This window comes from Ovis canadensis, chromosome 2 (assembly GCF_042477335.2).
Source record: "Ovis canadensis isolate MfBH-ARS-UI-01 breed Bighorn chromosome 2, ARS-UI_OviCan_v2, whole genome shotgun sequence".
In the NCBI taxonomy this organism is placed as follows: Eukaryota; Metazoa; Chordata; class Mammalia; order Artiodactyla; family Bovidae; genus Ovis; species Ovis canadensis.
The window spans coordinates 166,684,909-166,711,264 of NC_091246.1; the positions used below are offsets into that span (position 1 = coordinate 166,684,909).

General features: G+C 35.8%; 1 protein-coding gene across 3 annotated transcripts in view; it reads right to left on the bottom strand.

Annotated features, from left to right (window-relative positions):
- MBD5 (methyl-CpG binding domain protein 5) overlaps nt 1–26,356 on the bottom strand; it is a 477,029-nt gene that overhangs the window by 280,187 nt on the left and 170,486 nt on the right. The window lies entirely within an intron of this gene.

Here is a 26,356-nt window from a genome sequence, read left to right on the forward strand (position 1 = left end):
TCACCACCTGCTTGAGTTTGCTAAAACTCATGCCCATAGAGTTGGTGATACCATTCAACCATCTCATCCTCATTCCTCCCCTTCCACTCCTGCCTTCAATCTTTCCCAGCATCAGGGTCTTTTCCAGGGAGTCGGCTGTTCGCATCAGGTGGCCAAAGTACTGGAGATTCAGCTTCAGCATCAGCCTTTCCAATGAATATTCAGGACTGATTTCCTTTAGGATTAACTGGTTTGATCTACTTGCTATCCACGGGACTCTCAAGAGTCTTCTCCAATACCACAGTTCAAAAGCATCAGTTCTTTGGCACTCAGCCTTCTTTACCGTCCAACTCTCATATCTATATATGACTATTGGAAAAAACAAAGCTTTGTTAGCTGGACCTTTGTCGGCAAAGTACTGTCTCTGTGCTTTAATATACTGTCTAGGTTGGTAAGGAAGCAACAGTTAGAAATGGACATGGAACAACAGACTGACTGGTTCCAGATAAAAAAAGGAGTACATCAAGGCTGTATATTGTCAACCTACTTATTTAACTTATATGCAGAATACATCATGAGAATCGCTGGGCTGGAAGAAGCACAAGCTGGAATCAAGATTGCTGGGAGAAATATCAATAACCTCAGATATGCAGATGACACCACCCTTATGGCAGAAAGTGAAGAAGAACCAAAGAGTCTCTTGATGAAACTGAAAGAGGAGAGTGAAAATGTTGGCTTAAAGCTCAACATTCTGAAAACTAAGATCATGGCATCCAGTCCCATCACTACATGGCAAATAGATTGGGAAACAGTGGAAACAGTGGCTTACTTTATTTTTCTGGGCTCCAAAATCACTGCAGACAGTGATTGCAGCCATGAAGTTAAAAGACACTTATTCCTCGGAAGGAAAGTTATGACCAACCTAGACAGCATATTAAAAAGCAGAGACATTACTTTGCCAACAAAGGTCCATCTAGTCAAGGGTATGGTTTAAAAGAAAGCTGAGTGCAGAAAAATTGATGCTTTCTGAACCGTGGTGTTGGAGAGGACTCTTGAGAGTCCCTTGGACTGCAAGGAGATCCAACTAGTCTATCTTACAGGAGATCAATCCTGGGTGTTCACTGGAAGGACTGATGTTGAAGCTGAAACTCCAATATTTGGCCACCTGATGCAAAGAGCAGATTCATTTGAGAAGACCCTGATGCTGGCAAAGATTGAGGGCAGGAGGAGAAGGATGAGATGGTTGGATGGCATCACTGACTCAATGGACATGGGTTTGGGTGGACTCCGGGAGTTGGTGATGGAGAGGGAGGCCTGGCATGCTGCGGTTCATGGGGTCGCAAAGAGTCAGATACGACCGAGGGACTGAACTGAACTAGGTTGGTCATACCTTTTCTTCCAACGAGCAAGCATCTTAATTTCATGGCTGCAGTCACTGTCGACAGTAATTGTGGAGCCCAAGAAAATAAAGTCTGTCACTTTTTTCATTGTTTCCCTATCTATTTACCATGAAGTGACAGGACTGGATGCCATGATATTAATTTTTTGACGGCTGAGTTTTAAGCCAGCTTTTTTACTCTTCTCTTTCAGCTTCATCAAGAGGCTCTTTAGCACCTCTTTGCTTGCTTTTTGCCATAAGGGCAGTGTCTTTTGCATATCAAAGGTTACTGATATTTCTCTCAGCAATCTTGAATCCATCTTGTCTTCATCCAACCTGATATTTCACATGATGTACTCTGCATAGAAGGTAAATTAAACATGGTGAGAATATACAGCTTTGAAGTACGCCTTTCCCAGTTTTGAATGTTGTTTCATGTCCAGTTCTAACTGTATGCAGTTCTAACTTGACCTGCATACAGGTTTCTCAGGAGGCAGGTCAGGTGGTCTGGTATTTCCATCTCTTTAAGAATTTTCCACACTTTGCTGTGATCCACACTGTCAAAGGCTTTAGCATAGTCAATGAAGCAGAAGTAGTTGTGTTTTGGAATTCTCTTGCTTTCTGTATGATCCACCGATGTTGGTAATTCGATCTCTGGTTCCTCTGTCTTTCGTAAATCCAGCTTGTACATCTGGAAGTTACCAGTTCACCGGCTACTGAAGCTTAGCTTGGAGGATTTTGAGCATTACCTTGCCAGCCTGTGAGATAAGTTCAATTGTGCAGTAGTTGGAATATTCTTTGGGATTGGAATGAAAATCCGACCTTTTCCAATCCTGTGTCCACGGCTGAGTTTTCCAAATTTGCTGCCATATTTGAAAAGCATTTTCACAGCATTATCTTTTAGGATTTGAAATAGTTCAGCTGGAATTCCATCACCTCCACTAGCTTTGTTTGCAGTGATGCTCCTTAAGGCCCACTTGACTTCGCCCTCCAGGTTGTTTGGCTCTAGGTGAGTGAACAGATCATCATGGTTATCTGGGTCTTGAAGAATTCTTTTTATAGTTCTTCTGTGTATTCTTGCCACCTCTTCTTAATATCTTCTACATCTGTTAGGTCTTTACCTTTTCTGTCCTTTATTGTGCCCATCTTTGCATGGAATGTTCCCTTGGTATCTCTAATTTTCTTGAAGAGATCTCTAGTCATTCCCATTCTATTATTTTCCTCTATTTCTTTGCATTGCTCACATAGGAAGCCTTTCTTTTCTCTCCTTACTATTCTAAGTAATTCTGCATTAAGATGGGCATAACTTTTCTTTTCTCCTTTGCCTTCTTTTCTTAGCTATTTGTAAGGCCTCCTAAGACTACCATTTCTGCCTTTTTAAATTTCTTTTTCTTGGGTATGGTTTTGACCATTGTGTTTATACAGTATTACTAACTTCTGTCCATAGATTTTCAGGCTTCCCTCAGATCTAATTCCATGAGTCTATTTGGCACTTCCACTGTATAATGTAGGGATGGGATTTAGGTCACACTTGAATGGGCTAGTGCTTTTCCTACTTCCTTCAATTTAAGTCTGAAATTTGCAATAACGAGTTCATGATCTAAGTCACAGTCATCTCCAGGTCTTGTTTTTGCTGACTGTATAGAGGTTCTATATCTTTGGCAGCAAAGAAAATAATCAATCTGATTTTACTACGATTAATAGATTCTAGTAAATGACAATGATATAAATTCAAGCAGTTCCCAATATTTAATATGTTGTATATCATAAGAGTCTTAAAAATTTTTTAGTTTGTTTGGTCTTTTAAGATTGTTAAGTTAATACTCAAAAGTTTAATAAAGTATGAAATATAATTGGTTCTAGATAATTTAGCAAAATATGATCTTCCTAATCATTTTATAGAACCTACTGTCTCTTGAATAGTTTGTATAAAATAATGTGGTGTGTTTGAAGTATAAGAAACAAAGAATTCAGAATTCTTTCATAAATAGCACACTTATAACCCTGGTGACAGAAATGACAGGCAGATATATATATATATATATATATATATATATATATATATATGTGTGTGTGTGTGTGTGTGTGTGTGTGTGTGTGTGTGTGTGTGACGCTAATATAGCAGCAGCAACTGACTTGTATAAAATCAATCTCTCTGTAGGTCCCATTTAGGATAAAGAAATTGGGTAATTCTTACAGTGCAAGTTAGCAGATTTATGACTTTACTTTTTTCTTCGGAATGAAAAAGATATTGAAATAAAAGATAGTATGGGAAACAAAAAGTAATATGTAAAGTTACTATGTATCTTATAAAGATACTATGATCACATAGTATTTCCTAAGCTTCTTAAATAAAATATACATTAAAAGTTTAGCTGAAACTGAAAAGCAATGAAAAACTAATGCCTTACTTCAGCACACAGTAGTTTTTGTTTTATATTTTTTATTACTAAGTAACACATGACACTAAAAATTTCAAACAACACAAAAATAGATACCAGCCAATCAAGTGTCCCAAGTGAGCAATATGAACTACTTCTGTTGCCATCATCAGTTTCTGAAGATGACAGAAAACAAACCTATGTATTCAGGATACTTCCAAATGCATTCTATGCATCCAGCATCACCTTGATACCAAAACTAAAGACAGCACATAAAAATAAAACTAATAGGCCAATATCACCGATAAACATAGAAAATTCTCAACAAAATATCAACAAACTGAACAATGTATTAAAAGGATGATACATTCATATCAAGTGAGATTTATCCCAGGGGCACAGGAATGATTCAATATCAGCAAATCAGTCAATGTGATATACCACATTAGCACATGTGTAAATGAAGTATATGAATCATATGATTACCTCAATAGATAAAGAAAACACTCTTGACAAAATTTAACATTAATTTGATTAAAAAGGCTATGATTAAAATAGTTTATGATTAGAAACTCTCAACAAAGTGGGTATGGAAGGAACATACCTCAACATATTAAATATTTGTCATAAATACATGACAGATCTACAGCTAACATCATACTGAATGGTGAAAGATGAAAGCCATTCCTGTAAGATCAGGAAAAGAAAAGGATGCCACTCTTGTGACTTTTATTAAACATAGTTTAGAAAACCTGGGCACAATAATTAGACAAGAAAAAGAAAAAAAATCCAAATTGGAAAGGAAGAAGTAAAATGTGATTGGTTGCAGATAACATGATATTTTAGAGAGAAAATTTTCTAGTCTTCAAGAAAAAAACAATTAGAACTAATAAATAAATTCAGTAAAATTGCAGGATATAAAATTAATATACAGAAATCTTGCATTTCTGCAGAGTAACAATGAACTATCAGGAGAGAAATTAAGAAAGCAATACTGTTTATAATTAAATTCTATAAATGAACCTAAGAAAGTGAAAAATCTATAATTGGAAACCTGTAAGACATGGATAAAAAAATGACAGAAACAGATGGAAAGACATATCATGCTCATGGACTGGAAGAAATAATATTGTTAAGACATACTACTCAAGGTTCACTGAATCATACAGTTTCAATGCCATCCCTATAAAAATGCCTATGACATTTTTCACAGAACAGAACAAATAATTCTAGAATTTGTATCGAAACATACAATACTCCAAATAGCCAAAACAATCTCAAGAAACAAACAAAACTGGAAGTGTCAAGCTCCCTGACTTCAAGCTCCACTAGAAATGTATAGTAATCAAAATAGTACAGTGCTGGCACAGATTTTTGGGATCAGTGGGATCCCACTGGAATTAACAGCGACAAAACAGAAAGTCTAGAATGAACCCATCCTTATATCGTCAATTAATATGTGACAAATGAGGCAAAAACATAGAAAGGAGGAAAGACAGCCTCTTCAATAAATGGTGCTGTGAAAATTGGACAGCCATAGGCATAAAAATCAAATTAGAGTACTTTCTCACACCATATACAAAAAGAAGCTTAAAATGTACTAAAGGCTTAACTGTAAGAGCTGAAGTCATAAAAATTCTCAAAAGAAAATACAGGTAATATGCTCTTTGACATCAGTCTTAGTAATATTTTTTGGGACACATTTCCTCAGGCAAGGGAAACAAAGGCAAAAATAAACAAAAGGGATCATGTCAAACTAAAAACTTACACACAGGAAGAGAAAATTATCAACAAAATGAAAAGACTGCATCCTGAATGGGAGAAAAACATTTGCAAGCAATATATATGATAAAGGGTTAATATCTAAAATATACAACTCATTAACAACAACAACAACAACAACAAACAAAGTCCTATTAAAGACTGGGCAATAGCTAGGACATGGAAGCACCTAGATGTCCACTAACATATGAAGAGATTACTGAGCCATAGAAAGGAATGCATTTGAACTAGTTCTAAGGAGGTGGAAGAATCTTCACTATACAGAGTGAAGTCAGTCAGAAATAGAAAGACAAATATCATATATTAATGCATATATGGAATATAGAAAGATGGTATTGATGAACCTATCTTCAGGGCAGTGATGGAGGCATGGACATAGAGAACAGACTTATGGACACAGTGGGTAAAGCAGAGGATGGGACGCATTAAGAGAATAGCATGAAAACATACATATATTCCGAAATGTAAAACAGACAGCCCATGGGAATGTGTTGCATGATGCTTATTTAACTGCTTATTTAACTTCTATGCAGAGTACATTATGAGAAATGCTGGGCTGGATGAAGCACAAGATGGAATCAACTGCCGACAGAAATATCAACAATCTCAGATATGCAGATGATACCACCCTTATGGCAGAAAGTGAAGAGGAACTCAAAAGCCTCTTGATGAAAGTGAAAGACGAGAATGAAAATGCTGGCTTAAAACTCAACAGTCAAAAAACTAAGATCATGGCATTGCAGTCCCATCACTTCACCGCAAATAGATGGGGAAACAATGGAAACAGTGAAAGACTTTATTATCTTGGGCTCCAAAATGACTGCAGATGGTGACTGCAGCCATGAAACTAAAAGACGCTTGCTCCTTGGAAGAAAAGGTATGACCAACCTAGACAACATAATAAAAAGCAGAGACATTACTTTGCCAAGAAAGGTCCATCTAGTCAAAGTTACGTTTTTTCCAGTAGTCATGTATGGATGTGAGAGTTGGACCATAAAGAAAGCTGAGTGCTGAAGAACTGATGCTTTTGAGCTGTGGTGTTGGAGAAGACTCTTGAGAGTCCCTTGACAAATCCTAATTCCTTAGGATTAGTCAATCCTAAAGAAAATCAACCCTGAATATTTATTGGAAGGACTGATGCTGAAGCTGTAATACTTTGGCAACCTGATGTGAAGAGCTGAGTCATTAGAAAACACCCTAATGCTGGGAAAGATTGCAGGCAGGAGGGGAAGGGGATGACAGAGGATGAGATGGTTGGATGGCATCACTGACTCGATGGACATGAGTTTGAGCAAGCTCTGGAAGTTGATGATGGACAGGGAGCCTGGTGTGCTGCATTTCATGGGGTTGCAAGGAGTCAGACACAACTAAGCAACTGAACTGAACTCAAAGTAGGATGAAAGCTGGCTGTCCGTCACAACATGGATCAACCTATGCTACATGAAATAAATTACAGAAACACAAATTATTTCATGTGGAATCTAAACAACAAAGTAAGTGAAGAAACAGAACAAAACAAAGTCACAGATTCAGAGAACAAACAAGTGGTTGCCAGAGTGGGGTGGGAAATGAGTGATAAAGGTGAGGAAATTTAATAGGTACTAAACTTCCACTTATAACAAATGAGTCATGGGAATGAAACACATAGCTTGGGAAATACAGTCAATAAAAATGTACCACATTTGGGGGGAAAAGTGTAAAAAAAAAAAAAAACTGATCAGAATCCCTAAATCATTAACTCATTATATACCCTAGGGTAATCCTCTCTTACGTAAAATAGCCTTTCACCTGTAATATAGCAGTAACAAATCTTGAAGTGTTCTTGTAAAAAAAATAATGTACTATATATTTGTATGGTGACAGACAGAAACTAGATTTACTGTGATAAATTTATAAGGAATAGCAATATGGAATCACTGAGTTGTCACCAGGAACCAATCTAGTGCTGCAGGTCAATTATACTTCAATAAACAACCAACCAGACTCATAGAAAAAGAGAACAGATGTGTGGTTACCAGAGGGAGAGAGGAAACTGGACGAAGGAGGGCAAATGGATAAACGTCCATTTATAAAATAAATAAATACTAGGGATGTAAAATATAACATGAGTAACATGATTAACTCTGCTGTATATTATATATAAAAGTTGCCAGGAAAGTGAAGCCTAAGAGTTCTTTCTCATCACAAGTGAAAAAACATTTCTTTCTATTTATACAAGGCGATGGATATTTATTAAACTTCTTGTGGCAATCATTTCACGATGTACTAAGTCAAATCATTATGCTGTACACTTGAAACTCACACAATACTATATATTAATTATATCCCAACAAACCTGGAGGGATAAAAAAACCTTCTGCATTCATGGAAAATTAAATGAAGACACTGTAACATCTTATACAAATATTAATGAAAATGAGAAATAATAACAAAGGTAAATATAACATTTGGAAATTTTCTATATTAAATACAAAAAAGATGTTGAATAAATCTTATGCAGAAACATTGCTGGAGACACAATTAAAATTTGCTTCAAATAAATTCTTTTACTATAACTTACAGAACAGAGGCACATGGTGACATTATTTCTACTAACTTTATACTTCATGAACAAGAGGACATGGGGACCCACTCCAGTATTCTGGCCTGAAGAATTCCCATGGACAGAGGAGCCTGATGGGGTCGCAAAGAGTCGGACATGACAGCTACTAAGCACACAGACATACTTCATTAAAGTAGTTGATTTGTTATTAAAAGTTTTGGTTTAAATTTTCTAAGTAAAGTAATGATTAAAGAGAAAAGCTGGCAAATGAAGAGTCCATATAAGTGACAAATGCACAAAACAATCTATAAAAATAACCAGTAGTTAAGTGATGCTGGTAGACAAGTTAAAATAACTAACTGACAGCTAGAAAGTAAAACAAGAATTAGGTATACAGCAAGATCACAAACTTGTTTCTCTTCACACATTTCACCTAGAAGAAATGAAGTCTTATAATTTAAGGGTATTACAGTACTTAATGGGTGAAGTAAAACCACAGTACAATGCCTTTATTTCATGTCTTCACAATTGTACAACATGCCAGCTATTTAAAATTCATCGAGTAATTCATTAATGTGGAATAAAGCGAGGGAAGTTCTACTAACTCTACACTGCAGAATTTCAAGTCCATACACAGATATTAAGCTACATCTGCATAATACAAAGTAAAAGTAAACAAATTTATACAATTAGCAAGAAGCTCCAAACAAACACATTATACACTATGTGTGTTTCATCTAGTATCACCCTTTCTTTGGGTTTGCTCTTCACTACTTTTCTTGTTCTCTAACCATCTTTACTCCCTCATATTTTAAGACTTTGTCCAAGACCCAAATTTATACAGTCCATCCTACCCACTCTAGAGCACAGTATGCACCCCTTTCTCTGGGCTCTTGGTTGAGAATACTACCCACTTAAAAGTCATGTCATAGAGCAAAGAGCAAACTGAGCTTTTCTCCATAGCTTACGAGACAGTCTATCATATGTTTATCTCTAAGTTTATTTTAAAAAATTTATTACAGTAGTCAATAACATTGGTAAAATTCAAAGAGCATTGAAGGCTGTAAAGAGAAAAACAAAAGCCTCATGTCTCTGTAGATGAATACCATTATAATTTACTCTTAGAAACTCTTGGGGAAAAGTGAATCTGGAGTTTTTCAGATTTAGAAAGGTTAATTTGATGCATTTACTGAGTTTTACTTCTAATACCAGCCAATGGTGTCTAGTTAGCAGCTCATAATCAAAGACATTCATATTATCTGTTGTGAATATTCACCCTTTGATATAAACATACAACATAAATAATTTCACATAATAAGTAACTTTTTTTTCCTTAGAGGACATGTTTATTTTCTCCAGCTTAGTTGAGATATAACTGATATATTTCTGTACAATGTGATGATTTGATACACATAGTACAAAATGATTACCTCAGTAAGGTTAGTTAACCCACCCACCACCTCACCTAATTATATTTTGTGTGTATGTTTAAGGTCAGGACATTTACGATCTATTCTCTTTGCAACTTTCAAGTATATAATACACTGCTGTTAACTATAGGCACCAAGCTAAATATCAGTTCCCAAGAATTTATTCTGCTTATAACTGGGAATTTGTACCCTTCGACCATTTGTACCCTTTCCCCATTTCCCTCACTTCCCAGCCCTTGGCAATCACCCTTCTAATCTGTTTCCCCGAGTCTGGCTTTTTTTCTTAAAGATTCCATATTATATGTGAAATTATGTCTTTCTCTGTGTGACTTATTTCATTAAGCATAATGCCCTCAAGGTACATCCATGACACAAATGGCAAGATTTCCTTTTTTTAAAAAATGGCTCAATAATATTCATGTATCTGTATCTATATATATTCATGTATAAATATATATGTGCCATGTTATATCTCACATTTTCATATATATATATATATATATATATATATATATATATATATATATCACATTTTCATTGTCCACTCATTCACTGATGACCACTTAGGTTGTTTCCATGTTGTGGTTATTTGTGATTAATGTTGCAATAAGCATGGGTGTGCAGGTACACTTTGAGGTAATGATTTAATTTCCTTCCAATATATTCCAGAATTGGGATATATACACAGATATGGAGCCATATGGTAGGTCTATTTTCATTTTTTTCCACAATGGATGTACCAATTTACATTCCACCATAGGTTTCCCTTTTCTCCACATCTTTGCCAAGGCATTATTTCTTTATTTTTTGTTTCTTTGCTTTTGATAACAGCCTTTTTTTTACAGGTATGAGGTGGTACCTCATTGCGGTTTTGATTTGCATTTCCCTGATGATTAGTGATGCTGAACTCCATTTCATGTACCTGTTGGCCACCCATGTCTTTCTGAAAAATAACTATTAAGGTCCTGTGTGGGTGTACGTGTGTGCACATGTGCACACGGGCTCAGTTCTCTCTCTTTGTGACCCCATGGATGGAAGCCATCCAGGCTCCTCTGTCCATGGAATTTTCCAGGCAAGAATATTGGAGTGGGTTGCCAATTCCTACTCCAGGGGATCTTCCCACCCCAGGGATTGAATCCCTGTCTCTTGCGTCTCCTGCACTGGCAGGTGGATTTTCTACCACTGTGCCACCTGGGAAGCCCATTCAGGTCCTAAGGCAATTTTTTAATCAGATTGTTCATTTTTTGGCTCAATATTGAGTTGTACTGAGTTCTTCCAATATTTTGGATATTAACCTCTTACCTGGTACATGGTCATAAAGAACTTATAAATTCTCAATGAACATAAGTGGTCAGTCAGGTTTTACCACCAAAATGTACTGAGGGAAAAACAAACCTTTTGTATTTCTGAATCTTTTTCCTTTAAGAATTGCCACTATAGACTTGTATTAACCCTACCCATGGAAACACAATATATTACTGTATACTAAATGATAAATTGTATCCTTTTATCCATTTATATGCTACATTATAAATCTTATTCTTAGTCACAGTGTTCAATGACTGAAATCTAAGAACACTACATATGTGACTCACTAAATACAGATAATAACTTCAGTTCAGTTCAGTTGCTCAGTCGTGTCCAACTCTTTCCGACCCCATGAAACCCTGCAAGCCAGGCCTCCCTGTCCATCACCAACTCCTGGAGTTCACTCAGACTCATGTCCATCGAGTCAGTGATGCCATCCAGCCATCTCATCCTCTGTTGTCCCCTTTTCCTCCTGCCCCCAATCCCTCCCAACATCAGGGTCTTTTCCAATGAGTCAACTCTTCCCATGAGGTGGCCAAAGTACTGGAGTTTCAGCTTTAGCATCATTCCTTCCAAAGAAATCCCAGGGCTGATCTCCTTTAGAATGGACTGGTTGGATCTCCTTGCAGTCCAAGGGACTCTCAAGAGTCTTCTCCAACACCACAGTTCAAAAGCATGAATTCTTCAGCACTCAGCTTTCTTCACAATACAACTCTCACATCGATACATGACCACTGGAAAAACCATAGCCTTGACTAGACAGACCCTTGTTGGCAAAGTAATGTCTCTGCTTTTGAATATGCTATCTAGGTTGGTCATAACTTTTCTTCCAAGGAGTAAGCGTCTTTTAATTTCATGGCTGCAGTCACCATCTGCAGTCATTTTGGAGCCCAAAAAGATCAAGTCTGACACTGTTTCCACTGTTTCCCCATCTATTTTCCATGAAGTGATGGGACCACGTGCCATGATCTTCGTTTTCTGACTATTGAGCTTTAAGCCAACTTTTTCACTCTCCTCTTTCACTTTCATCAAGAGGGTTTTGAGTTCCTTTTCACTTTCTGCCATAAGGGTGGTGTCATCTGCATATCTGAGGTTATTGATATTTCTCCTGGCAATCTTGATTCCAGCTTGTGCTTCTTCCAGCCCAGCATTTCTCATGATGTACTCTGCATATGAGTTAAATAAGCAGGGGGACAATATACAGCCTTGATGTACTCCTTTTCCTATTTGGAACCAGTCTGTTGTTCCATGTCCAGTTCTAACTGTTGCTTCCTGACCTGCAGACAGGTTTCTCAAGAGGCAGGTCAGATGGTCTGGTATTCCCATCTCTTTCAGAATTTTCCACAGTTTATTGTGATCCACACGGTCAAAGGCTTTGGCATAGTCAATAAAGCAGAAATAGATGTTTTCCTGGAACTCTTTTGCTTTTTTGATGATCCAGCGGATGTTGGCAATTTGATAGTAACTTAGTACCTGCTATTAGAGGGTCCCATTGTTGATATATTTCTGTTTTTTTTCCTGGAAGCAGTTCATACAGAAAATTTTGAAAAGAGAGCTTGTATAGTGTCAAGTGAAGATTCTCTACCACATGGTACATGGTGTATTCATTCAATGTCTAACTATTGTATCCAACATCATGCCTTACATTGCTTCTAGATGAATCCTATACACTTTCCCTCTTTGCTATTGATTGTGGGTTATTATTTAAATCTCCTGTATATGTTTGATTAGTCTTTGATATTTGCCTCCTTTCATTTTCAACTCCCTCACCTTTTATGTTCTCTTACCAGCTATGTTCACTAGATGTTTAATCTGGCTGTTAATTCTTTCAAGTCTCTTGATATTTTCTTAAGTATTTGTTTCATAGTCTCATAAAGTTTTGCACACTGAAACTTTTAAGCATTTTAGGTAAACAGATCATTAGAAACACATAAAATCCATAAAAATTTTATATACTATGTTAAGTTAAAAATAAGTATCATGTTTATCTTTTAAATTGCATAATATAAGCTTAATTTTTAAAAAAGATTAAATAAGAAAACACTCTAAAATGTATTCCTGCCTTTAAAATGCTCATTACCAGTCTGTCATCTCAATTTTTATTTATTTATTTTTGCTATATGGTAGGCCCTTGGTGGTTATCCATCTTAAACATGGCAGTGTGTACATGTCAATTCCAAACTCCCAGCCCATCCTTCTCTACTCATCTTAAGTTTTAAATTGAGACCTATCTTCTATTTGCCACCTGTTAAAATACAGTAAAATTAAGAAACACGGTTTACTGAGGATCATTTGATGCTCATGCATTTATGTCTAGAATTAACATATAAAAATCATGTTCAGCTAAACCTTGGGGGAAACTATCTAAATTTAGTATAAACATAAATCAGCATATATGCATTCCTTTTACAATTATTAGGATGAGAACATTATATATATAATATTCTATAATCACTTAAAAAATTAACAAGGCTATCCTTCCATTATTCCACAGAGATCTATTTTTTAGGAAGGGATGAGACCTAAGCCATGCAGCTGAATTAACTGGAGAAAAACCCATGACTCATTTTTAAATTCAGGAAGAACTCAAGTGGGCTCTTAACACTTTCAGCCAATCAGTATAACTTCCTAGTCCATTCAAACTCCCATTTTCCTAGATAACGTTTTCACACCTTCTCTTCTTTGAGTCCTCTCTCTTGCACTCCACATCTGGTCTGTCAGGAATCCAGCTGGCAATTTCAAATTACATCCAAAATCCAATAACTTCTCATCACTTCAACTCCTAGTCTAAGGCGCAATTATTTCCAAATTACCTCCCAGCTTTTACTCTTACCACCCATCAGTCTATTTGTAATACATATAATAGGTAAAATCAGAGTAAGCTTTTCAAAATTTGTCAGACCATGTTACTCCTCTGCTAAGAGAAAGTCTCATTGATATCATTATCTTTCTGGCCTCATATCTACCACTTTTCCACTGCTTAAGACACACTGGTCTCTAACCCTTGCATTTAGAGCATCTGACATGTTCCTTTCCCAATGGTTCTACACTGGTTGTTCTCCCTACCTCAGAACATTCTTTCCTCACATATCCACATGACTAAATCCCTTGCTTCTTGTAAGACTCTCATTTAATCTGCTCTTTTTTTGATAAGACTTACCCTGCTAATCCTATTTAGTGTTGCAACACCTCCTCCAAAACTTACCCTGTTTTATACTTTTTGTTTTTTTCTTATAATACATGTTATTTTCTGAGGTACAACAATATGTATATGATTATTTTCGAGCAACTAAGCACAGCACAGCAGCATACACATATAGATATACATAATACACAGACACAGAGATCTGATAGCTTGGGCTTCCTTGGTAGCTCAATGATAAAGAATCACTGGCAATGTGGGAGACCTGGGTTTGATCTCTGGGTTGGGAAGATCCCATGGAGGAGGGCAAAGCAACCTACTCCAGTATTCTTGCTTGGAGAATCCCCATGAACAGAGGAGCCTGGTGGGCTACAGTCCATGGGATAGCAGAGTCGGACACGACTGAGCGACTAAGTATAGCACATGGTTATTTTCAAATGTCTGTCTCCCACCACTTGAATGTAGGCTCCGTAAGGGTTCAGATTTTTATGTTTTATCCGCTAATCCCAAAACCTAAAACAGTGCTGGCAAAAAGCAGGTCCTCAATAAATATTTCAGAAAAAAGTAAACAAAAGTTTACTCATTTAATATAAGTAGTTAAGATAGGTATTTATTTTAATAATTTCTAAGGGTTAAAATATTTTATAGTAATATTTATCTCTCATTCTGGTTCTCTAATTCTTATTCTCTCCCCATGAGATAATATCATCACTGATATTATTTCCTTGGGTGTCCTTGCAGTGATTTTTCTGCATAAATAAGCATATATAAATGAATATTCTGTTCCCCTATTATACTATATGTACTGTTAGGCATCGGTAAGGTTGTACTTTTAGGTATAATTTGAAAAACGGAGTAGGCCATGAAGATTTTTCTTTATGAGAAATAACAAGCTTCCTGGTTTAACAGCTGCATAGTATTTCATCTGGATATCTCACAGTTAAATCTGTCCTATATAGATGCACATTAGGTTTCACCAACATTTGGTATTAAATATTGCTAAGAATAACTTTCTACCTGTCTCAAAAGTGGATATATATATCAGTGGATAAACTGCAAGAAGTAATTAACTAGGCCCATGGAAAATGCGTTTTTCTCATTTTGACAGATATTGCCTATTTTCCTCCATATGATTTGTGTCAATTTAATTTCCACCAGAAACAGAAAATAATGCCTGCCTTTTGACCAAAACTATTATATCCAATTTTAAGAATTTGGGAAATCCCAATATGTGACAAGTACTATTTCAAAGTGGCTTTTATTAAGAGTGAAGCTGAAATTTTCATGTGCTTAAGAGGCATGTATTTCTTTTTTCTGTAAACAGTTTATATACTCTGCCATTTGTCTGATAGTAAAATTGGTCTTTTATGTTCTTGTATTTTTTAGGTTTAGTTTAAAAAAAAGCCACTTTGGTGTTTGGAAAGTTGGACAGCCACATGTAAATCAATGACATTCAAATACTCTCTCACACCATACACAAAAATAAACTCAAAATGGCTTTAGGACTTAAAAGACATGATACCATAAATTTTTCATAAGAGAGCATAGGTAAACATTCTCTGACATAAATTGTAGCAATATTTTCTTAGGTCAATCTCCCAAGGGAAAATAAATAAAAGCAAAAATAAACTAATGGGACTTAATCAAACTTACAAGCTTTTGCACAGCAAAAGAAAGCAAAAACAACAAAAAGAGAACCTATGAACTGAGAGAAAATATTTGCCAATGATGTGACCAACAAGGGCTTAATTTCCAAATACACAAACAGTTCATACAACTAAATAATAACAAACAACTCAATCAAAAAATGGGCAGAAGACCTAAAGAGAAAGAAGACAACATACAGATGTTTTCCAAAGGAGACGTACAGATTGCAAATAAGCACATGAAACAATGCTTAAAGTTGCGAATTATTAGAGAAATGCAAATAAAAACTATGAAGAGGAATCACCTCTGCTCAGAATGGCCATCACTAAAAAGCCTATAAGTAATAAATGCGGAAGGGGGCATGGAGTAAATGGAAAGCTCCTATACTGTTAGTAAGGACGCAAGTTGATGCGGTCCCTGTGGGGAGAAGTACGGAAGTTTCTCAAGAAACTAAAACCAGAGTTACCATGTGATCCGGCAATACCACTCCTGAACATATACTTGGAAAAGATAGAAAGTCTAATTCAAAAAGATACATGCACCGCAATGTTCAGAGAAGCACTATTTACAATAGCCAAGATATGGAAGCAATGCAAGTGTCAATCAACAGAGGAACGGATACAGAAGATGTGGTACATACACACGAAGGATATTACTCAGTCACCAAAGAGAATGGATTAATGCCATTTACAGCAATATGGACGGACCTAGAGATCATCATATTAAGTGAAGGTCAGAAGAGGAAATACAAATATAAGATACCACTCATATGTGGAACCTAAAAAATGATACAAATGGACTTATAAAACAGAAACAGACTCGGAGACATAGAAAAAATTTATCACTTCCAAAGAGGAAAGAAGAGGAAGGATAAATCAGGCACTGAGACTAACAGATACATACCACTATATATAAAATAGACTAAAAATAATAAGATCCTATTGTATAGCAGCAGGAGCAATATCTACTATCTTGTAATAATATATAATAGGGAAGAATTTGAAAAAGAATATATCTGTATATATATGAAACTGACTCACTTTGCTATATAAAACTTATATATGCCAATTACCCTCCATATGATTTGTGTCAATTTATATTCCACCAAGAACATCATATATATTTTATATATACATATATATATATATATATGGAGAAGGCAATGGCACCCCATTCCAGTACTCTTGCCTGGAGAATCCCAGGGATGGGGGAGCCTGGTGGGCTGCCATCTATGGGGTTCCATGGAGTCGGACACGACTGAAGTGACTTAGCAGCAGTAGCATATATATATATATATATATATATATATATATATATATAAAGATGTTCAAGATCAAGATAATCACGATGGTGTGATCACTCACCTGGAGCCAGACATCCTGGAATGTGAAGTCGAGTGGGCCTTAGAAAGCATCACTACGAACAAAGCTAGTGGAGGTGATGGAATTCCAGTTGAGTTATTTCAAATCCTGAAAGATGATGCTGTGAAAGTGCTTCACTCAATATGCCAGCAAATTTGGAAAACTCAGCAGTGGCCACAGGATTGGAAAAGCTCAGTTTTCATTCCAATCTCAAAGAAAGGCAATGCCAAAGAATGCTCAAACTACTGCACAATTGCACTCATCTCACATGCTAGTAAAGTGATGCTCAAAATTCTCCAAGCTAGGCTTCAGCAATACGTGAACCGTGAACTTCCTGATGTTCAAGCTGGTTTCAGAAAAGGCAGAGGAACCAGAGATCAAATTGCCAACATCCGCTGGATCATGGAAAAAGCAAGAGAGTTCCAGAAAAACATCTATTTCTGTTTTATTGGCTATGCCAGAGCTTTTGATTGTGTGGATCACAATAAACTGTGGAAAATTCTGACAAAGAAGGGAATACCAGACCACCTGACCTGCCTCTTGAGAAACCTGTATGCAGGTCAGGAAGCAACAGTTAGAACTGGACATGGAACAACAGACTGGTTCCAAATAGGAAAAGGAGTACGTCAAGGCTGTATATTGTCCCCCTACTTATTTAACTCATATGCAGAGTACATCATGAGAAACGCTGTGCTGGAAGAAGCACAAGCTGGAATCAAGATTGCCGGCAGAAACATCAATAACCTCAGATATGCAAATGACACCACCCTTATGGCAGAAAGTGAAGAGGAACTCAAAAGCCTCTTGATGAAAGTGAAAGAGGAGAGTGAAAAAGTTGGCTTAAAGCTCAATAGTCAGAAAACGAAGATCATGGCATGTGGTCCCATCACTTCATGGAAAATAGATGGGGAAACAGTGGAAACAGTGTCAGACTTGATCTTTTTGGGCTCCAAAATGACTGCAGATGGTGACTGCAGCCATGAAATTAAAAGACGCTTACTCCTTGGAAGAAAAGTTATGACCAACCTAGATAGCATATTCAAAAGCAGAGACATTACTTTGCTGACTAAGGTCCGTCTAGTCAAGGCTATGGTTTTTCCAGTGGTCATGTATGGGTGTGACATTGGACTGTGAAGAAGGCTGAGTGCCGAAGAATTCATGCTTTTGAACTGTGGTGTTGGAAAAGACTCTTGAGAGTCCCTTGGACTGCAAGGAAATCCAACCAGTCCATTCTGAAGGAGATCAGCTCTGGAATTTCTTTGGAAGGAATGATGCTAAAGCTGAAACTCCAATACTCTGGCCACCACATGCGAACAGTTGACTCACTGGAAAAGACTCTGATGCTGGGAGGGATTGGGGGCAGGAGGAGAAGGGGACAACAGAGGATGAGATGGCTGGTTGGCATCACTGACTCGATGGACATGAGTCTGAGTGAACTCCAGGAGTTGGTGATGGACAGGGAGGCCTGGTGTGCTGTGATTCATGGGGTCGGAAAGTCGAACACACCTGAGCGACTGAACTAAAGTGATATATATCTGAATCACTTTGCTATATATCTGAAATGAACACTTTGTAAATCAACTATAATAAAATAGTTTTTTAAAAATTAGCCACTTCAGTAAGAATTACAAACGTTTCTTAATATTTATAGTTTGTCTTTTGAGTTTGGTTGTGTGTTGAAAAATGTGATCAAATTTATTAATCATGTCATTTTGTGGCTTCTAGATCTTGTTTTGAAGAGATTTTCTACTTTAAAGTCATAAGAAAAAAAAACACTCCTGTGTTTGCTGAGTATCTCTGTGATGTAATATTTTACATTTAAGTATTTGATCCATTTATAATATACTTTGGCATATGGTGTGAGATATGGGTTCAGCTTTTCTTTCCAGATGGCTGTGCAGTTGTCTTAAAATGTATTAAGCAATACATCTTTTCCCACTGATATGAGATGCCATGTTTATCATTTTCAATATTTTTGCATTTATTAAACCTATTGCTGAAGTTTATAATCCTGTTCATTTTGTAATTTTGTACACCAATAAAGCCTTTTTCAATTAGGTTTCTATGAGAGAATTAAATTATAAAGAACATGTAACTAATATATGTGAGAACACTGTCTTGGATTAATCCAGGTGCACCCTAAATGCAATTACAAGAGTTCTTATAAGAGAAAATCAGACACACAGAAATGGAGGAGGCAATGTGGCCATGGAGCCCAAGGTTGAAGTGATGTTGTGGCCATAAGCCAAGGACTGCCAGCAGCCACCAAAAGCTTGAAGAGGTGAGAAAGGGATTCCCCTAGAACCTTCATAGGAATAATAGCCCTTGCTTTCGATTTCGGCCCATTGACACTGCTTTAAGACTTCTGGCTTCTGGAACTGTGAGAGAATAAAAATCTATTGTATTAACCCCTAAATTTGTGATAATTGTTATAGAAGTCATAGGAAAATAATAAACAATATTCTTAGGTTGTGGCACATAAACAATATATGTAGGCAAAATATAGCACTAGGGCTTAATCTAAAATTACTGTTATACATGAAAATTACCTATATGGATACATTGATCTTGTAGTACAATAACTTAGTGAATTCTATTATTTCTAGTCATCTGTCAGTTGATTAAATAAAATCCACTGGATGGCAGTTCTAGGTATATAATCATATGATCTGCACACAGCTTTTCACTTCATCTTTCTACATTTCATTTCAAAGTTTTAACATTTTTCTCTTGGCTTTTCCTCTCATCACAATGTTAAATAATAGTCATTACAGTGGGCATCTTGCAAAGGTACTGATTCGTGCAAATGCTTTCAATGTTTCCTCATTCTTCCCTCACCTCCACGCCTGGCTGACCTGTTTTGGACTGAGAGAATGAATAAACTTTCCAAGTCTAGTGTGTTTTTGACTATTTTCCCTTGTACCTGCATTGTTTTTGCTTTGTAAATGTTGGCACCATGTTATTATTTGGTTTGTAGATATTTGTAATTGCTACATCTTCATTGTAAACTGCATTTTTTGTATTAAAAATGACTTTATTTGTTTCATTTGATGTTTGAGTTGATTCATCTGGTCTGACATTAAGTATTTGCTTGCCTTTGTTGTTGTTCAGTCTGTCAATCATGTACAACTCTTTGTGACCCCATTAACTGCAGCATGCCAGGCTTCCCTGTCCTTCACTGTCCCCCTGCGATTGCGGAAACTCATGTCCATTGAATCAGTGATGTCATCCAAGCATCTCATTCTCTGTCACCCCCTTCTCCTTTTGCCCCGAATCTTTCCTAGCTTCAGGGTCTTTTCCAATGAGTCACTACTTTGTATGAGGTAGACCAAGTACTGGAGCTTCAGTTTCAGCATCAGTCCTTCTGATGAATATTCAGGCCTGATTTCCTTTAGGATTGACTATTTTGATATCCTTGCAGTCCAAGAGACTCTCAAGAATCTTGTATAACACCACAGGTTGAGAGCATCAATTCTTTAGCACTCAGAATTCTTAATGGTCCAACTCTTACATCCGTAGGGGACTACAGGAAAAACCATAGCTTTGACTATATAGACCTTCGTCAGCAAAGTGACGTCTCCGCTTTTAATATGCTACCTAGGTTTGTCATCACTTTTCTTCCAAGGAGCAACCATCTTTTAATTTTGTGGCTGCAGTCACCATCCGCAGTTATTTTGGAGCCCAAGAAACGAAATCTGTTACTGTTTCCACTTTTCCCCCATCTATTTGCCATGAAGTGATGGACCAGATGCCACAATCTTAGTTTTTTGAATGTTGCTTGCCTTTAGCTGGCTTAATTTTTTATCCTTTAGTTTTCAACATTTTCAAAGAAATTTATTGTGTTACTTGCATATGGCATTTTCCTCTGTTATTTAGTCCGAAATCCACTGTCTAAAATACCAACACAAGCCAAAAACCCATTGACATTAATGTTTTCTCTTGGCTGATTCCCTTCAGTACAATGTTAAATAATAATTGTGATACCTAGCATCTAATTGCTTTTCACTCTTTTTAATATTTTAACTTGTTTTAGGAATTTTTTTTAAAGAAAATATTTTAACATTAGTTGTCTCATTTTTCTTCATGTGTAGTTTCTCTATACTTATCTTTTTTCCAGTAGTTATGGTCTTATAATGATAACTTTATGAAACTCTGTATTTATTAACTTATATAATTTATACAGCTTTTTTTAAATTTTGCTATTCAAAATCTATTAGTTTACTTCTACAAGCAATAAAGATATTAGCATATTTCCCATTACTCTGTCCTTCTCTTGCTTTCTTTCACTATATTTCAGTTAGTATTTTTTTAGTATTTTTCTCTAAACTGTTAAACTCTGCTTATACTTTTATTATTTGCACCTTCATGGACATTCTTTGACTTGTAAGTATTAAAGAAGTGGAAATCAACAAACTTAAACTACAAAACCCAGGAAGAAAAGGAGAGAAAAGAGGTCAAGGTAATACGTCATTTCTATTTTAAGGGAATAGAATACAGTGTTTTCATTTTTTTTTCTCGTCTGTGTTTTATAGTTAAATCCTTTCAGTGCTCACTGCTCATCTTTCTGTGGTAATTTTTAAGTTATTTCAATGAAAGTGGCAGTAGTTCATCTTCTAATTTTTTTCAAAACAATATTCTTTGAGTTCAAAACTATCTGTAGTCTTTATACCTGAAGACATTTAGAATTTAAAATATAAAATGCTTTTATTTCTATATGCTCATATAGATGTTACTCTATATGAGTAACTGCCCGAAGAGTTGATGTGGATAAATAAGAGAGAAGATCCAATATTTTCTCCCTTTACCTTCCAATCAATAATTTAATCATTCTTCATGCTTGAAGTCTGTAAGTTCATGAAGCTATGTCTTAGTATTGACAATTCTAGGTTAATTTCCCATGGCCTTTTCCAGATGTGGATTCAAATTATCTTCTATTTTACAAAAGATACTAAATTTTAACTTTAAATATTTATTCTCTTTTTTCTTTAGTGTCTATCTCAATTTACCTACTTTCATATATTAACACACAAAATTTTCTCTATAATTATTTAATTATTTATTTGGTTTATTTTATTCATTCTTCTCATTTTAATTTTTTATATCCTTAAAAGTACTTTCCATAATATCTAGTCACTCTTCTCTTCTTTCCAGTTTCATCTTTTTCTTAATTTATTTTTTACTTGGAGGGAAATTGTTTTACAATGTTATATTAGTTTCTGCTGTATAACAACATGAATCAGCTGTAATTATACATACATCCCATCCCTCCCCTCCCCTCATCCTACCCTTCTCAGTCATCACAGAGTGGCAGGCTGGGCTCCCTGTGTTATATAGCAACCTCTAGCCAGCTATCTATTTTACACATGGTAGCATATATATATACATATGGATAAAGAAATGGCAACCCACTCTAGTACTCTTGCCTGGAAAATCCCATGGACAGAAGAGCCTGGTAGGCTGCAGTCCATGGGGTTGCAAAGAGTCGGACACGACCGAGTGACTTTCACTTTTCAGCATATATGTTGATGCTACTTTCTCTGATCCTCTCATTCCTTCCTTCCTCCACTGTGTCCACAAGTCTGTTCTCTATATCTGCATTTCCATTGCTTTCCTGAAAATAGGTTCATTAATATGATCTTTCTAAATTCTATATATATATGCGTTAATATTGTACTGTATTTGTTTTTCTCTAAGTTACTTCACTTCTTATAATAGGCTCTAGGTTCATCCACCTCACTAGAACTGACTCAAATTTGTTCTTTTTTATGGCTGAATAATATTCCATTGTGTGTATGTGATACATCTTCTTTATCCATTCATCTGTTGATGGGCATCTTGCTTCCATGTCCTAGCTATTGTACAGAGTGCTGCTATGAACAATGGGGTATGTGTGTCTTCTTCAATTATGATTTTGTCAGGATATACACCCAGTAGTGGGACTGCTGCGTCATATGGTAGTTTTATTCTTAGTTTTTTAAGGAATTTCCATATTGTGTTCCATAGTGGCTGCGTCAATTTACAGTCCCACCAACAGTACAAAAGAGTTCCCTTTTCTCCACACCCTCTCCAGCATTTATTGCTTGCAACTTTTTGATGATGGCCATTCTGACTGGTGTAAGGTGATACCTCATTGTAGTTCTGATGTGCAATTCTCTAAGAATTAGAGAAAAAGATATTCAGCATCACATTATTGGCTATCTTCCATTTTATATTTAAAGTATCTATTGAAGTTTGTTTTGGCCAGCTCATCTTCTGTCATTTTACAACATGTTTCCAGAGTCCTCTGGATTAGTTTTGCTTCTAGAGTTGATTGCTTTATTAATTTTCTCTCATCTCCTGTTTGTGTCCTATCCATCCCTCCCTGTTTCCTTTTCTATCTTTATGAAGAAACCAATTCAATATGTTTTCAGTAATATTAGGATTCAGTTGTAATACCCATATGCTGAAATAGGCAAAAGGAGCTGAGACCTAATAGGAGCCACATGAGAGAATAAATGAAGAGAAGCAATTTAGGAGAAATGTAGTGGTAAAGGACACCATGGTGTGGATCTCGGAAAATGATGGCAAAAAGTATGCCCTGAAGGTACATAACACACCCTAAGTTGCCACAGGCCTTGTCTGTAATCACAGGTATGGGGACAGAGGTTAGTTGAATTGGCAGCAGAATCCAACAGACCCAGTTAGACTTAGAAAAGTAAAGAAGGTAGGAGCTACACAAAGAGTACACGAACAAGTCATTTTTACAGGAAACATTTTGTGCCTGTGGCAGCAGAGAAGACTAGTCCTTGGAAAGCAAACTTGAAACAATACCCAGACCCTTTCCACCAACACATACATACAAACACACAACCCCATGTGCACGCCAGGTAAAACCATTACATCTAGTCATGAATAATGAAAGGAAGACTAGCAGAGCATTGATAACAAGGGTACTCTAAGCAAATGAAAAGAAATAGCAAAATATAGCATTAGGAAGCAACTGTTCAATAGAAAAATGTTACTACAATGCAACAGAGAGGCTGGAAAATGGAAATTTTCATGTCTGGTAGTCATTTGCATTTCTTCTTTGATAAACCATGAGTGAGTGAATTCGCTCAGTCGTGTCTGACTCTTTGTGACCCCATGGACTGTAGCCTACCAGGCTCCTCTATCCATGGGATTTTCCAGGCAAGAGTACTGGAGTGGGTTGCCATTTCTTTCTCCAGATCTTCCTGACCCAGGGATTGAACCCAGGTCTCCTGCATTGTAGGCAGATGCTTTACCATCTGAGCCACCAGGGAAGTCCTGTAAACTATATGTTTAAGTATTTTATAAAAATGGGTTGTCTTTTCCATACTGAATTGTTGACACTCTTTGTATGTTAAGAAAATCAGCATCTTCCTTGTTGTAGCTACCAACTATTAATTCTTAGGTTTTGAACTACCTTTGAATTTATAGACTTTTCTAATTATTTAAAAATTTTAGTAAAAATTACAAATCTATTATTTTATGGCTTTTAAAGAGTTGCTTTTAAAACAATACTGAAGTCATAGCTATGTTTTCTAAAGATATTTTAAATTTCACAAAGCACATCCATTCCATGTGATTTGTAGGTTCAAAACCTACAAATGGCTTCTTGAATAGTTAAAATCTAAACTTTAAATTCTTTAATAAGGCCTCTAAGTCCATTACACATCTTGGCCCTGTAAGATTCTTTTTATGGGAGATATATAAAGTTTAAGAAAGAAAGGGTTAAAAAGAAATAAAGTACACTATGAAAGCATGTAAGAAAAACTGAAATAAGATCTTAGGTATAAACATTAAAATGTATCAAAAATTATAATAACTATTATGATTATTGATCATTTCCTTTTGTTATTGGATCTGTGAACTCTCTGCTTATGCTATTACTTTTTGCTTTTGTTAAAAAATACCTTTAATTATTCTTCCAATAATAAATAATTATAAGAAAGTTTCAAATTCTGGAGATAAGTGAAAATCTTCTAAAGTTAATTATAATTTGGTATATACTGTACAGGACATTAGATTAGATGACTGCCTGTTTTTTTCTGAAAACTTACCTTCCCTGAACATAATAACCTTACATAGCCTTTTTCAAAATATTTACCTTTTACACAGCCTCGAGACACATAACCAGTATGAAAAAGGTTTTAAGAAATGTAAAGACGTCAGTTAAGAGCACTGTTAACCAAAGTTTCTGGTTATAGAATAGTAGAAAACCATGGAGCTCAGGATTAATCTAGGTATGCGTCAGTGCGAGTTTAAGTCAAGCAAGATTGGGCATATCAGGCCAATAATGAGGGTTAAAACGTTAAATTCCTGGTCAGTTCCAAAAGAAAGTGACTATTACATGGCTCAGATGTGGACACTGAGCCTGTCCAAGTATTTCCTGACTAAAAGAAAAGTGGGTCTGGGGTACACTGGTAGGTGGAGAGACCATCACGTGTTACCGGTACCCAAAGCTGAAGAGAAAACTTATAGATCGAAAAGCATTAAAGACATACATAGCATTCAAGAATCTCTCAACCAGACACTTTACATATGAGTAAAGCACACAATAAAAAACAGTAAATTCATATTACATAAAGCTATTCTAGAAAATAAAAAAGAGTAAAAAGTTGCTCATCTCATTTTATAAGGCTGGTGTAATCCTAACTGCAAAACCAGACAAGAAAAATGAAGCAAAAAGTATAGTATATTTCACTTAAGAATGTAGATTTTAAAATCCTAAATAAAATATCTGCTAACCAAATACAATAACGTAGGAAAATAATGCACCATGAGATACACAGCACAATCCATTTATGCATATTAAAATTTCATGTGTATAAGTGGGGGAGAAGGCATGATAGAGATATAGTTAAAATGAGTTCAGCCATGAGGTAACTGTTGAAGCCGAGACATGGGCACACAAAAGTTCATGATATTATGCTCCCTTTTCTTTTTTATATGAAATTTTCCATTAAAAAATATATAAAACAATATGTTATAAAAATACATACAAACAAAAGAGAACAGTGCAACAGATATTAGATGACATATCAGAATGATTTCCTATGAGTCCAGGTCAGCAGCATGATAATAGAAATGAGAATAAAAGAAAATATACAAATAAGTGCTTTGTCATCATTGACCAGTGATGACAGTGTGCCTTGAACTAAGGACTGTGATTAACTCTATTTTCTATGCAAATGGTACAGTAAAAAGAGAACCTCTCTTTTAAAAAAAAATAAGAAGGATCTATGACTATGGAGATAAAGGAACTAAAAAATATCTGCATAACTATTATAATTCAGAACAAAATTGAATAGCTATTCTAAGCAACTAACTCGCCACATAAAAGTATAGATGAATTATAAATAAGTAATATCATTTATATTTTCAAGAAAAGTCATTTCTCACAATA